General features: G+C 39.2%; 1 long non-coding RNA gene across 1 annotated transcript in view; it reads right to left on the bottom strand.

Annotated features, from left to right (window-relative positions):
• The window catches only part of LOC108636980, a 97640-nt gene continuing 85823 nt past the window's right edge, over positions 3581–15397 (bottom strand). The window contains exon 3 of the long non-coding RNA XR_001918672.1: positions 3581–3612. This is a non-coding gene — a long non-coding RNA (uncharacterized LOC108636980). The remainder of the gene's footprint in view (positions 3613–15397) is intronic.

The following is a 15397-nucleotide window of genomic DNA, read 5'->3' as shown; positions in this document are numbered from 1 at the left end:
AGTCCATTTTAGTTCACTGATTCCTAGAATGTCGACGTTCACTCTTGCCATCTCTTGTTTGCCCACTTCCAATTTGTCTTGATTCATGGACCTGACATTCCAGGTTCCTATGCAATATTGCTCTTTATAGCATCGGATCTTGCTTCTATCACCAGTCACATCCACAACTGCATATTGTTTTTGCTTTGACTCCATCCCTTCATTCTTTCTGGAGTTATTTCTCCACTGATCTCCAGTAGCATATTGGGCACCTAATGATGTGGGGAGTTCCTCTTTTGGTATCCTATCATTTTGCCTTTTCATACTGTTCATGGGCTTCTCAAGGCAAGAATACTGAAGTGGCTTGCCATTCCCCTCTCCTGTGGACCACATTCTGTCAGACCTCTCCACCATGACCCACCCGTCTTGGGTTGCCCCGCAGGCATGGCTTGGCTTCATTGAGTTAGACAAGTCTGTGGTCCTAGTGTGATTAGATTGACTAGTTTTCTGTGAGTATGGTTTCAGTGTGTCTGCCCTCTGATGCCCTCTTGCAACACCTACCATCTTATTTGTATTTCTCTTTCCTTGGGTGTGGGGTATCTCTTCACAGCTGCTCCAGCAGGAGGGGTAACTCATGTCATCAGTTTGTGTAATGGTCTTCCACACCTTTTAATACATAGGTTTACATCTGAACTGCAGTTCAGTGTAGGTACTACTTTGTTAAATTTTTAGTATCAACTTATATCCTACAATATAGGTGCTACAGCTTTCACTCTGAACTCAATAATGTATAGTAAAGATCTTTCTGTGTCAGTACATGTCTATATCTTTTATAATTAACTGTTGCATAATATCCTATAGTGTGACCATACCAACATTTATTTACATATCCCCTAAGAAATAGATCTATAGCTATTACTGTCAAAGCTACAGTGAATATTGGTGTGCATTTTTCTGTGCAATCCTGTGTGGATGTCTCTAGGGAAGATTACAAAACAGAAGAACTACTGGGTCAGTGAGACCTTATATCTTAACAGAAGCTATCAGTTTGTTCTCCAGAACTGCTGTGCTAATCTGCATATCCACCATAGACGAGGGTGCTCAGTTCACTCATCTCCTTAATAATATATGATATTATCAATCCTTTTAATATTTTGCTAATTTGATGAGTATAAAAGGTTTTCTTATTATTGGATTATTTAATTTCCAAGTAAATATTTGGCCTCTTTTTAAGTTCTGCATTAAAGAACAATCCTAAGTATTTCTTTTTTGTATTTAGATACTTGTAGTTACAGCCTGTCTATTATGGGCGAAATTCTGGAGCCCACAGTTGCAAAAAGAAGGTAGGCAACCCTTTCAAATACAAACATAGTAATGTATAATTTTGCCTTGCTGGGCTGTGTATTATTACATGTACACAGAGATAATTTCAATATTGCAAGGGAAGATGGGAGAAATGCCTAATTAACTTTAAATACATCTAATAGACATAATTAAACTAAGTTTAATTTTACAAACATTTATTCAGCAATTATTAAGTTAACAGCCCTCTGCTAGGACTAAAAAGATAAAGAGGTATGATACTTGACTCCAAGTATTTTACAGTTTACTAATGAACACTGATAGGCTGAAAAATCAATGTAATGTGAACAATGTTTCAGTAAGGATCAGATGCCATATAAATTGGTTCTCCAGAAATTTCAAGGAAAGAATTCTAACTGGGATATTAGGGCAGGCTTTACAGTTTGTATCTGGGCAAGGCCTTGAAAACATACCGATTTCATGTGGCAAAGGGAAAGGAGGACAGTCAAGGCTGAGAGAATAGGGAAGAACTTACAAGTTGGACTATGCATTATCCTCTGTGGCCCAATGTGAGTGTGTGTGTGAATGTGTGTGTGTGTGTGTGTGTGTGTGTGTGCGCGCGTATATGCACTCACATGCATATGAGGTGTACACAGTGAGAATGGAAGTTGGGAGTTAATATGGGAACTAATTCAGGAAGATCAGTTGGGCCTGGGATAGGTATTATTCTGAAGTACAGTGTTTCTCCGAAAAAGATTACCAATATCTGTGAACCAGTTAGCTTACTTATTTAAAATGCACATCCCTAGCCTCACCCAACTAGATTAAAGTATCTGAGATATGGGGCTAGGGATCTTAATTTTGAAAAATATCCCCCAAAGCTTTGAGCTTTTCACTTTTTTTTAATATGCATTAAATCTGAAAATCACTCAGACAAGGGTGACCCTTTGAACACTTTGATCTTTTGGGAGCAGGGTCTAAGAAAATCATCAAGTAGGGAACATCCAACAGTTGGTTGAGAAAAAAGAAAGAGAAGTAACCCTGAAACAAACCCTACTGTCTGGGGGCTTGGGACATACTGTCTTTAGGATTGCTCTAATATCAGGATGCAAGATGGCCAGAGCAGCCCAGGTTAAAAGCAGAGATGCATTTAGGACCATTTAAAACCAATATTAGCCTTAATATTCTTTGAAAAAGGCATAATTAGGGAGGTAAAAGTCAGATTACCTCTGATCAGTGAGGAACAGAGTGAAGGGAAAATCAATTAGAAGCTACTTGTAAGACATTCACACTTTTAAGAACATTGCTTTGATGACTTTGAAGGGGCTGGAATGAGGGAGAAAGGCAGCAGAACCAGTTTCTACTTCAAAGACCTATTATAGTGTTTACCTTTTTAGGGCAATACTCTTAAGTGTTTTGAAGAGTAAAAGCTCTTTTAATTTCAATATGACTTATTTGGCCATTTGCACGTAAATTTTGGCTGACCATACAAGTGACTCTTTACTCTGAGTTAACTAACATTTTTGAAATTGTTTGAATTTGCCTGTATTTATATTTTATTTGCATAATTTCATAGGTTTTATGCATTTTCAAATATAATAAATATTCTAGTCCTTGCTCCCAAGAGATGTTTGGCAATGGGATCTTTATTCCCTGTTTGGAAATGAGCAAAAAGGTAAGCCGTTTCTATCATTCAATACTAGAAACCAGGTTTCACAATTCCAAGTGCAGGATTCTTCTCTCTAAATGCTTGAAGACAATTAAAATGTGATGGGGATGCACTGTGGCACTAAGGACATTATTCTCTGTTCCCTACAGATACAGGCAATTGAAGAAAAAACTGCAGTCTGAGAAATGAAGGAGAACCATGCACAGAGGATTTTGAGGGATGTGGCTCTAAGGAGGTGGATAACAGGAAGAGGCGAACAATCGGACAACCTTAAGATTCTTCCTGCAGATAGATGTTAGAGTTGGAGTTTTGGCTGCTCAAACTGAAGCAGAAGATCCTCCACCAAAATATCCTTCAACAGGGGAATCATCTTGTGTAGAAGATATTAGAGTAATGATAGGAAGGAAGGACTGAATGAGAATGGGGAAAGAGCTTGGGGAATTTTTAAAGGGAGAGGAGATTCTTACACTAGGCCACAGTGCAATAAAAAGAACCAAGAGTTTAACAACAGACATGGTGTACCTACCAAGTACTGGGCACAGTGTTATTTACATACTTGGGAACGAGAAGAACAGATAGGATTCTGTAGATGTAAACTTACAATAGCTGTCTTCTGAAGATGCTGCCAGAGTTTCCATTAGCAAGCAGCTTTAAACAGCTTTCTAAAATAAGAAAGGGATATGGGATGTAAGAAGCATGGTGACAGTCACTAGAAATGGCAAACGTGGCTAGAGCAATATATGAGGTTCATGCTGGTGTCAATGTCAGCACTCAAGCCCTAGAAGCCTAGTATTATTTTTTTTTATTACCTTTAGCACCTTGATATTAAAAATATTCTTGACTCTTCCTTTAATCCTTTCTCTGAGTATTCACATAGACATCACTGGGCTATGAGCTCATAAATGAAATAGGATCCATGCCTTGATGAAACTGCATGGTAGGTATCCAGGAAAAATCTGCTCTAGGAAATGATTTGGTAATTCAACATGCTGGCGCTCTTTCTTCTGAACCAGCTTGTGCCAGCTTTGGTGTCAGGGGCCACTGTGGAAAGGGCTGGCTTTCAGTTGAGTTACAACATGGAGTCATATTAATCTTCCCTGGTCATTAAAGGTCCAGCAGCCTTTTCTACCCATTTAGAGACCTTCACTTCAATCATTTGGCCAAAATCCAATTTGGGTGATCCAACCCAGAATTCTCCAGTAATTTCACTTGGATAAGCCATTGCATTTTTTTCTTCTCTCTGCCCCCCCAAAACTGGCATCATGTTACGTACTACTAAACATGTTTCACCACCAATCTGGCTGAGGCAGCAGGAAGCACAGTAACTGTGTTTTGCACTAACACCTTCTAGAAGCCAAGTTTATAAACCACTTGCCTATTTGACAAAAATGAAAAGGAGGATCTTTCATTGCATCCTTCTTTTTAAATTTTTTTCTATTTTTAAATTTATCTGGCTGTACAGGGTCTTGGTTGCACCATGGGATCTCTTAATCACAGCTCACTGAATCTTCAATCTTTATTATGGCATGTGGAATCTTTAGTTGGACTCTAGGATCTAGCTACCTAGGAACTAGGGATTGAACCTGGGCCCCCTGCATTGGGAGCTTGGAGTCTTAGCCACTGGATCACCAGGGAAATCCCCATTCTACCCTTCTTTATTTCCATCTTTGAATTGTATTTGTCCTAAAGAATTCCACAGATAATGAGTGGGTTTATATTAAAGGCAGTTCATAACAACATCTTAATTTCTTTTAGTTAAAACTAATGTTTTAATATTTGGTCTTTCTGTTGCTGGATGAGGAAAATTAAGGCCAGAGCATATTTAGATCAGTTATTGTTTGCTTTTTAGAGATATCTGTGTTGAAAACAAGTCTTGAAAATTAACATTAATTTCAAAAGTACTCTTCCTGAAGTAAACACATTTGACTTGTTGTTTTTTTTTAATACAATTAAATCCATATTTATGATCAGTATCCTTAGTCCCTGGCACCATCCTGGGCCTTGTCGAGGACAGGCTGAAGAAGTTCAAGGTGCTATACTTGCCCCTAAAGGATCTACACTTTCACTGGGGAGGCTAAACACACAGAAAATGGTGACGCAGCAGACAGAATATGCTAAAACCTGTGGGTAGATGTGGTGTAGAAGTCACACTGCCTGGATTTCAATCTCCATCTATGGCACCCCACTCCAGTACTCTTGCCTGGAAAATCCCATGGATGGAGGAGCCTGGTAGGCTGCGGTCCATGGGGTCACTAAGAGTCAGACACGACTGAGCGACTTCACTTTCACTTTTCACTTTCATGCATTGGAGAAGGAAACGGCAACCCACTCCAGGGTTCTTGCCTGGAGAATCCCAGTGATGGGGGAGCCTGGTGGGCTACTATCTCTGGGGTCACACAGAGTCGGACATGACTGAAGTGACTTAGCAGCAGCAGCACCACTATTAGTTGTATGATTCTAGGCAAGTCATTTAACCTCTCCATGCCTCATTTTTCCATCTATAAAATGGGAATAATGATGGTTAATTGGGCTTCTCAGGTGGCATTAGTGGTAAAGAACCTACCCATCAATGCAGAAGTAAGACACACAAGTTTGATCCCTGGGTTGGGAAGATTCCTTGAAGGAGGGTATGACAACCCATTCCAGTATTCTTGCCTGGAGAATTCCATGATCAGAGGAGCCTGGCTGGCTATAGTCCATAGGGTCACAAAGAGTCAGATACCACTGAAGTGACTTAGCATGCAGTACGCTTGATGGTCAATTAACATATCTAATGCGCAGAGCTGACTCATTTGAAAAGACCTTGACACTAGGAAAGACTGAGGGCAGGAGGAAAAGAGGATGACAGAGGATGAGATGGTTGGATGGCATCACTGACTCAATGGACATGAGTTTGAGTAAACTCCGGGAGTTGGTGATGGACAGGGAGGCCTGGCATGCAGTGGTTCATGGGGTTCCAGAGTCGGACACGACTGAGCAACTGAACTGAACTGAACTGAATGCTCTTAGGATAGTAAGTCAATAATTGTTGGCTCTTAAATAAAAAGATGCATGTAAACAAAGTGTGAATTTTCGAAGGGAGGGATTTCTTTGAGTTAGAATGCTATGAGTATTTCCACGGAAGCTTAATGGATGAGATTGATTTTGAGTTTTGAAGCGCAAAACAAGTTAGAAATATTATTGTTTTTGTACTCCTTTCTAAAACCAAGGTGATAAACCACTATCTGACAAGAATGTATCAGTAGTGGACCTTTTACTCCATAATCAGAACTTTTAAAAATTATAAGCTAATATGTTTATTGGGGCTTCCCAGGTGGCGCTAGTGGTAAAGAACCCACCTGCCAATGCAGGTAAATGTAAGAGATGCGGGTTTGATCCCTGGGATGGGAAGATCCCTGGTGGAGGGCATGGCAACCCACTCCAGTGTTCTTGCCTGGAGAATCCCATGGACAGAGGAGCCTGGTGGGGCTGCAGTCCTTAGTGTCATATACAGAGCTGGACACGACTGAAGCGACTTAGCACTCATGCAATATGGTTATTATAAAACATTTAGAAAATATACAAGTACAAGGAAGAAAATATAGTTTTCTTTATCCCTTGTTGATATAGTCTTATATTTCTTGTCTTTTTCCTCCTATGCCTATATTTTACCCAAAATATGGTGATGGTATATATGGTTTTGTGTTCTACTTTTTCACTTAATTTCAAATGATAGCATTTTCTACTGCCATCAGTTATTTTTTAAAAATGTTGCTTTTTATGTTGACATCATATTCCATCATATGAAATGCCTTGGTCATTTATTGATGTAAGTGATTATTTACAATTTTCCTCTATTATATAAAAGTGATAATGAAGATTATTCCACATAGGTCTTTGTGAGATTCTTTATTGTTTTCTCAGAACAATGAACCCTATAAATGAATGTATTGGATTAAAGAATAAGGGTGTTTTTAAAACTCAATGTTTATGGTTAAAATGGTTTCAGAAAACAAACTAAATTATACTCTTGCTAGCAACGTGTAAGAGTTTTATACATTTCACTGTATACTCACCAAAATTAGTATTATCATTTTTAATCTTTGTTTAATAGATGAAACATAGCATTTTCCTTTAATTTATAATTATTTACTTACTAGTGAGGTTGGAGAAGGAAATGGCAACCCACACCAGTGTTCTTGCCTGGAGAATCCCAGGGACAGGGGAGCCTGGTGGGCTGCCGTCTATGGGGTCGCACAGAGTCGGACACAACTGAAGTGGCAGCAGCAGCAGCAGCAGTAATGTTGAGCTTTTTTCATATATTTCTTTTCTCCAATTTCTCCATTTGTGATAGTGCATACCCTTTGTTCAATTTTTGGGGGTGTGTGCGCTTGTTGTTTATATCTACTTGAATGAGCTTTTTACATCGTAGTGATAGTAACTCTTGGTCTTATTTAAGCCAAATGATTCTTATTTGGCTTGGATGCAGATGAGTTTTCCATTCTTATAAAGTCAGCTTAAAATTTTTGCACTTGTAATCTCTTTCTTTTTCAATTTAGAAAGTCTGAAATTTTGTCTTAAGAACTCTGTGTAAGAAACTAAATTTTTACTAACGAGAGGTGGAAGAGATGCTTTATCATTATGATCTCTTTTCTCCTGTTCTTTCTCCTCCTACTTCAAAAGAATCTGTGTTGATTAAAGGCAATTCATGGTCAATTTTTTGAAAATATATTTTTGCCAATTCCAAAGTTTCTACTCTTGGTTCACAACAGTTTCTTGTTGAGCCTGTTGTATATCCAGTAGCCAGGTTAGAGTATATTTTCCCATAAGCTAGTAAAAAAATTATAGGATGTTGCTCGACAAAGATTCGAATTTTGGAAAAGCAGTTAAATTTTTTAATTTTGTTTTTGACTCAGTTTGCCTATGGCTGGACAGAATCCAGTCCTATTGGATTTGCTCTTGTTGCTGTTGGTTAAACCCGCTCTGCAAAGAAATCTAAAATGCACATGGTCTCATCATTTATTTCCTGGGAAGACTGATTCCTACCCTCTATGTTGCTTTTCAGCAAGTCGGCCATAAGTGGCAGAGAATTGGGGGAAGCCTACACAATCATATCTCACAGGAAGTTTGATGTAAAAGAGATTAAATCTTAGCATTGTTCCCCAAATTATTTTAAATGTCAGCTCAAAAGGCTTTTAAGGTGTTTTTTGTTTTTTGTTTTTTTTTTTTTAATTTTTTTATTTTTTTTTAAATTTTAAAATCTTTAATTCTTACATGCGTTCCCAAACATGAACCCCCCTCCCACCTCCCTCCCCACAACATCTCTCTGGGTCATCCCCATGCACCTGCCCCAAGCAAGCTGCACCCTACGTCAGACATGGACTGGCGATTCAATTCTTACATGACAGTATACATGTTAGAATTCCCATTCTCCCAAATCATCCCACCCTCTCCCTCTCCCTCTGAGTCCAAAAGTCCGTTATACACATCTGTGTCTTTTTTCCTGTCTTGCATACAGGGTCGTCATTGCCATCTTCCTAAATTCCATATATATGTGTTAGTATACTGTATTGGTGTTGAACGGAAGTGTTAACTGGAACCACCGTGGGCAGTTAGTTTGAGAAAAGCAATACTGTGCATCTTAAATTGGGCAAAAATTTTTATGACTCAAATTCTTCATTTATTATACCCAGATGGTGAGAGCATGCTGCTGTCTCTGATGCCCTGGTGGAAACAAACCATCTTTTTCTATGATGAAAGCCTCACTAAGTTTAAACATGGTGCCAACATCACTTTTTATTTAGCATCTTGCCTGGTGCTTTATAGTGGAGCATCTTTAACTTATATAAAATTCATTGAATTCCCTCCCTGAGGTTAAAGTTCTCCGTGAAAATTGTAGTTGCCTATATATGCATTGGCTAAGAAGCTAAGTAAAGGTTTTGCTTTATAAAACAACTACCTACCTGAAAAGATGAAGTAATCATTTGTTCATTCAACAAACTATTTGTTCATTACCCATTAAATACACAGAGAAGGCAATGGCAACCCATTCCAGTACTGTTGCCTGGAAAATCCCATGGATGGAAGAGCCTGGTAGGCTGCAGTCTATGAGGTTGCATAGAGTCAGACACAACTGAGTGACTTCACTTTCGCTTTTCACTTTCATGTAGTGGAGAAGGAAATGGCAACCCACTCCAGTGTTCTTGCCTGGAGAATCCCAGGGACGGTGGACCTGGTGGGCTGCAGTCTATGGGGTCGCACAGAGTCGAACAGGACTGAAGTGACTTAGCAGCAGCAGCAGCAGCATTAAGTACAAGATAACATAATGGAGTTAGGAAAAGACGTTGCTGTAAAAAAGTTAAGTATGAAAACTGGAGAAAAAGTTTAAAAGTATTAGTCAAATCTTAATGGAAAATTCATTTTGAGAAAAATTTTAAAAATCAAATATACTTGTTTGACATGGCATCAATATTGGCTTCACCTGCATAGTCCTCAATAATTAGAAAGTTTTGTTTACATATGATTTCTCATTTAATTTATACAACTTTGGGGGGATAGGTAGGAAAGAGGTTAATCAGCTTCATTTTTACAGGTTGATAAGTTGATAGCTAAAGTTACATGGTGGTGTCTCAGTGGTAAAGAATCCGCCTACAATGCAGGAGATGTGGCAGGAGCCATGGGTTTGATCCCTGGGTCAGGAAGATCTCATGGAGAAGGAAATGGCAACTCACTCCAGTATTCTTGCTTGGGAAATTCCATGAGCAGAGGAGCCTGGTCCATGGGGCTACACAAGAGTTAGACACAACTTATCAACTAAGCAAAACAACGAAAGTTACATGGCTAGAAAGAGATGGAGTCAAGAATCAAAAGTAGGTCTTTTGAGTCTTAGGCTGACTTCATTCTTTCTCTACTATAGTGCTAAAACAGGGGAAAATAGTAAATAACTATATTTACATGTGTGATACTTTAAAGGTTGGGGTAATTGCTGTCATGGTTTTTCTTTTTACAAATTAACGTATGGGACTTCCCTGGTGGTCCAGTGTACGTGGGTTTGATGCCTGGTCAGAAAACTAAGATTCTACAAGCCTTGGGACAAGTAAGCCTGGCACCACAATGAAGACTTGATGCAACCAAATAATTTTTTTTTAATTAATGTAAATTAGGGAATTGCTAAGTTTTCATCTCTTAATAAAAATGAAAGAGTAGCTATGGTTTAAATATAGTTAGACTATAGAGAAATTTCATAATATTTCAAATTTAACATGGAACACATATTATTACAATTTTATTTTTAAGGAGGGAGAAGCCCCAGGTTGTTTTATCTAAGAATTGCATCAGGATTTCCTTTTTTTTTTTTTTCTATTACATTTGATAATAAAGTTTATCAAGGGATGCAAAGCTGAACTGGAAAATAATTGTAGCCATGATCACCTTAGGGATTTCCTCTCTGAGGGTTATGTGGATTGTCAATGACAGGCTAGAGTTTATGCTGCTGAAACCACCGTAGTGTGTTGGAAGAATGAGCAACAGATCCAGCATTTTGGTTATTTGACTTAACGTGGATTTTAGCTAAACCCAAATCTAAGGAAAAATTTTAGTCATGGTGCTCTTGTTCAGTCGAAAGCAAATGGGAAGAAGACTGTCATCATTTATACTTGGAATACAGTACAGACCTGGAAAATAATTGTTTAAAGGTCATAAAGCCAAGGAACTAGAATGTAATCAATTCATTTCAACAAACGTTTATTAAGTGCCTCCTCTGGGTTAGGCACTGTGCTGGTACCTAGGACAATAGTAGAAATGAGGTGGAAAAAACAGCCTCTGTGGCCATAGAGCTATAGACTAGGAGAGTTACTGATATTAAATATGTGATTAACTATAAGAATGATGTGTCATAAATAAGAAAGGACAGAGGAATGAAGATGAAGGGGATTTAATTTAATCTAAAATTTGAAGGAAGACTTTAATCTTTTAATCTTTTAAAAATTCTTAAAGACAAAACCAGAAGGATTTAGGAAAACCAAGGTGTGATGGCTAATTTTTTGTGTCAATTTGACAGGGCCATAAGGTGCCTAGATATTTGGTCAAACATTATTCTGGGTGTGTCTGTGAGGTGAAATTACATTCTGGATGAGATTAACAAGAGACTATGTAAAGCAGATTGCCCTCCCTAATGTGGGTGGCCCTCATCCAACCAGTTAATGAATTTAAAGAATATGTTTTAAATGTTTTTGTATCCTAGAGCTATTTTTTTTTCTCATGTAATTGGGTCATGCCTTAGAATTAATTTTTGTTGTTGTTGTTTAGTCCCTAAATTGTGTCTGACTCTTTGTGACCCCGTGCGCTGCAGCATGCTAGGCTTCCCTGTCTCCACCATCTCCTGGAGTTTGCTGAAATTCATGTCCATTGAGTCAGTGGTGCTATCTAACCATCTCATCATCTGCTACCCCCTTCTCCTTTTGCCTTCACTCTTTCCCAGCATCAGGGTCTTTCCCAGCATCAGGGTCTTTTCCACTCTTTGTATGAAGTGGCCAAAGTATTGAAACTTCAGCTTCAGTAGCAGTCTTTTAAATGAATATTCAGAATTGGTTTCCTTTAGGATCAGCTGGCTAGATCTTGCAGTCCAATGGGCTTTCAAGAGTCTTCTCCAGCACTGCAATTCAAACACATCAACTCTTCGGCACTCAGCCTTCGCTATGGTCCAACTTTCACATCTGTACATGATTACTGTAGCTCTGACTTTTGGACCTTTGTCAGCAGTGATGCCTCTGCTTTTTAATACTCTGTCTAGGTTTGTCATAGCTTTCCTTTCAGGGAGCAAGTGTCTTTTAATTTCATGGCTGACGTCACTGTTACAGTGATCTGGGAGCCCAAGAAAAGAAAATCTGTCACTGCTTCCACCTTTACCCCTTCTGTTTGCCATGAAGTTGATGCCATGACCTTCATTTTTTGAATGTTGAGTTGTAAGCCAGCTTTTTCACTCTTCTCTTTCACCCTCATCAAGAGGCTGTTTAGTTCCTCTTCACTTTCTGCCATTAAAGTGGTATCATCTGCACACCTGAAGTTGATATTTCTCCTGGAAATCTTGATTCCAGCTTGTGCTTCATCCAGCCCAGTATTTAACATAATGTACTCTGTGTAGAAGTTAGATAAGCAAGGTGACAGTATACAGCCTTGTCATACTCCTTTCCCAAATTTGAACCAGTTTTTCCATGTCCAGTTCTGTTGCTTCTTGACCCTCATGCAGGTTTCTCAGGAGACATGATATATGGTATTTCCATCTCTTTAAGAATATTCCACAGTTTGTTGTGATCTATACTTTGATGCATTGGAGAAGGAAATGGCAGCCTACTCCAGTGTTCTTGCCTGGAGAATCCCAGGGACAGGGGAGCCTGGTGGGCTGCCGTCTATGGGGTCGCACAGAGTCAGACACGACTGAAGCGACTTAGTAGTAGTAGTAGTAGTATACAATCAAAGTCTTTAGTATAGTCAATGAAGCAGATTATTATTCTGGAATTTTCTTGCTTTATCTATTATGATGTATCAAAGTTATGAAGTTACTAAATATTAATCTAATAATTGATTAAAAATTTAAAATAGTCACTGAAGTTTAAAAACATTGATTTCATATTGCCACTTGGTAGAAGAATCTATCTATATATACACATCCATTTATAACTATATATATATGTAGAATATTTATCAACTATATACAACCACAGTTATATCAATAACTATATACTGTAGAAAGGATGAATCTTGCAGATAAGTAAACAGTTATCCAGAAAGAGTATGAGTTACCAGTCAGCCAGTAAACACTAGTAAATATGATGTCATAGTATTGGGAGTAATAAATGTATGGTAAAAACAGAAGAAATAGATAATGTGGCATTTTCCCACATAGAGCTTACAATCTAATCCTAAAGCAGATCAAGTACCTTGACTACAGCCACTAAAAGGACTTTTAGACTAGTACAAATTTTTTCAGTGGTGCAAACTGACGCTCACATGGGAAGGGATGTGCAGGGCAAGAGAGAACAGAATTAGGTGGGGTTAATTCACTCAAGACATATTTCTCAACAATAAACCAAGTTAAGGTGTTCCTGCCATCCATGGGGATTCAGAAGTGAACAGGAGACATAGTACCTCCTGGAGTTTAGGCTTATAACACCATTCAGTTCAGTTTAGTCACTCGGTCCTGTCTGACTCTTTGCTATGCAATGAATCGCAGCACTCCAGGCCTCCCTGTCTATCACCAACACCCAGAGTTCACCCAAACTCATGTCCATCGAGTTGGTGATGACATCCAGCCATCTTATCCTCTGTTGTCCCCTTCTCCTCCAGACCCCAATCTCTCCCAGCATCAGAGTCTCTTTAATGAGTCAACTCTTTGCATGAGTTGGCCAACGTATTGGAGTATCAGTCCTTCCAATGAACACCCAGGACTGATCTCCTTGAGGATGGACTGGTTGGATCTCCTTGCAGTCCAAGGGACTCTCAAGAGTCTTCTCCAACACCACAGTTCAAAAGTATCAATTCTTCAGCGCTCAGCTTTCTTCACAATCCAACTCTCACATCCATACATGACTACTGGAAAAACTATAGCCTTGGCTAGACGGACCTTTGTTGGCAAAGTAATGTCTCTGTTTTTTAATATGCTATCTAGGTTGGTCATAACTTTCCTTCCAAGGAGTAAGTGTCTTTTAATTTCATGGCTGCAATCACCATCTGCAATGATTTTGGAGCCCCCCAAAATAAAGTCAGCCACTGTTGCCACTGTTTCCCCATCTTTTTCCCATGAAGTGATGGGACCAGATGCCATGATCTTAGTTTTCTGAATGTTGAGCTTTAAGCCAACTTTTTCACTCTCCTCTTTCACCTTCATCAAGAGGCTTTTTAGTTCCTCTTCACTTTATGCCATAAGGGTGGTGTCATCTGCATATAACACCATTAGGACCTAGTAAACCAAAGTCACCCCCTAAACTATCCAGTGATACTTATGATAAGTCTCAAAAAGAAGTCTGGATGCTGTGAGCAACTATGAAGAAGGTTAGAAAAGACTTTTTAGAAGAAGTGATGTATCAGTTTTGACAGGAAGAAAGAATAGGAATTGACCTGAGGGAGAAATGGGAGAGGACTGTTACCCACAGAGGGAAGACCCCCATGTGGAAATGAGAGCAACAGTTTTGGAGAACTGAAAGTTTAGCATATGTGGGTGCATGGTGAGCTAGAGGGAGAGCTAAAGAAGATGTGCTAGAAAATGTGGGCCTTGTAGGATCTAAAAATATGAGAAGGCCATGATAGGCTTCAAGTAAAAGAATGATGTGAACAGAAGTTCATAATTAAAAGATGGGTCTACCGTGTGGAGAATGGATTGTAGGAGAGGAAGAATAGAAATAATATCAGCAGTTTGAATTGTTACAGTTCTGTAGGCATCAGGTAATAGTGGATTATCCTGGAGTCTGCTTTATTGACTATGCCAAAGCCTTTGACTGTGTGGATCACAATAAACTGTGGACAATTCTGAAAGAGATGGGAATACCAGACCACCTGACCTGCCTCTTGAGAAATCTGTATGCAGGTCAGGAAGCAACAGTTAGAACTGGACATGGAACAACAGACTGGTTCCAAATAGGAAAAGGAGTACATCAAGGCTGTATATTGTCACCCTGCTTATTTAACTTCTATGCAGAGTACATCATGAGAAACACTGGGCTGGAGGAAGCACAAGCTGGAATCAAGATTGCCGGGAGAAATACCAATAACCTCAGATATGCAGATGACACCACCCTTATGGTAGAAAGTGAAGAGGAACTAAAAAGCCTCTTGATGAAACTGAAAGAGGAGAGTGAAAAAGTTGTCTTGAAGCTCAACATTCAGAAAACTAAGATCATGGCATCTGGTCCCATCACTTCATGGCAAATAGATGGGGAAACAGTGGAAACAGTGGCTGACTTAATTTTTCTGGGCTCCAAAATCACTGCAAATGGTGACTGCAGTCATGAAATTAAAAGATGCTTACTACTGGAAGGAAAGTTATGACCAACCTAGACAGCATATTACAAAGTAGAGACATTACTTCGCCAACAAAGGTCCATCTAGTCAAGGCTATGGTTTTTCCTGTGGTCATGTATGGATGCGAGAGTTGGACTATAAAGAAAGCTGAGCGCTGAAGAATTGATTTTGAACTGTGGTGTTGGAGAAGACTCTTGAGAGTCCCTTGGACTGCAAGGAGATCCAACCAGTCCATCCTCAAGGAGATCAGTCCTGGTTGTTCATTGGAAGGACTGATGTTGAAGCTGAAACTCCAATACTTTGTCCACCTGATGCAAAGAGCTGACTCATTTGAAAAGACCCTGATGCTGTGAGGGACTGAGGGCAGGAGGAGAAGGGGACGACAGAGGATGAGATGGTTGGATGGCATCACTGACTCGATGGACATGAGTTTGGGTGAACTCTGGGAGTTGG

This window comes from Capra hircus, chromosome 10, assembly GCF_001704415.2.
Source record: "Capra hircus breed San Clemente chromosome 10, ASM170441v1, whole genome shotgun sequence".
NCBI lineage: Eukaryota > Metazoa > Chordata > Mammalia > Artiodactyla > Bovidae > Capra > Capra hircus.
Note: the sequence above shows the minus strand (reverse complement) of the source record. Positions and strands in the feature narration are given on the sequence as shown.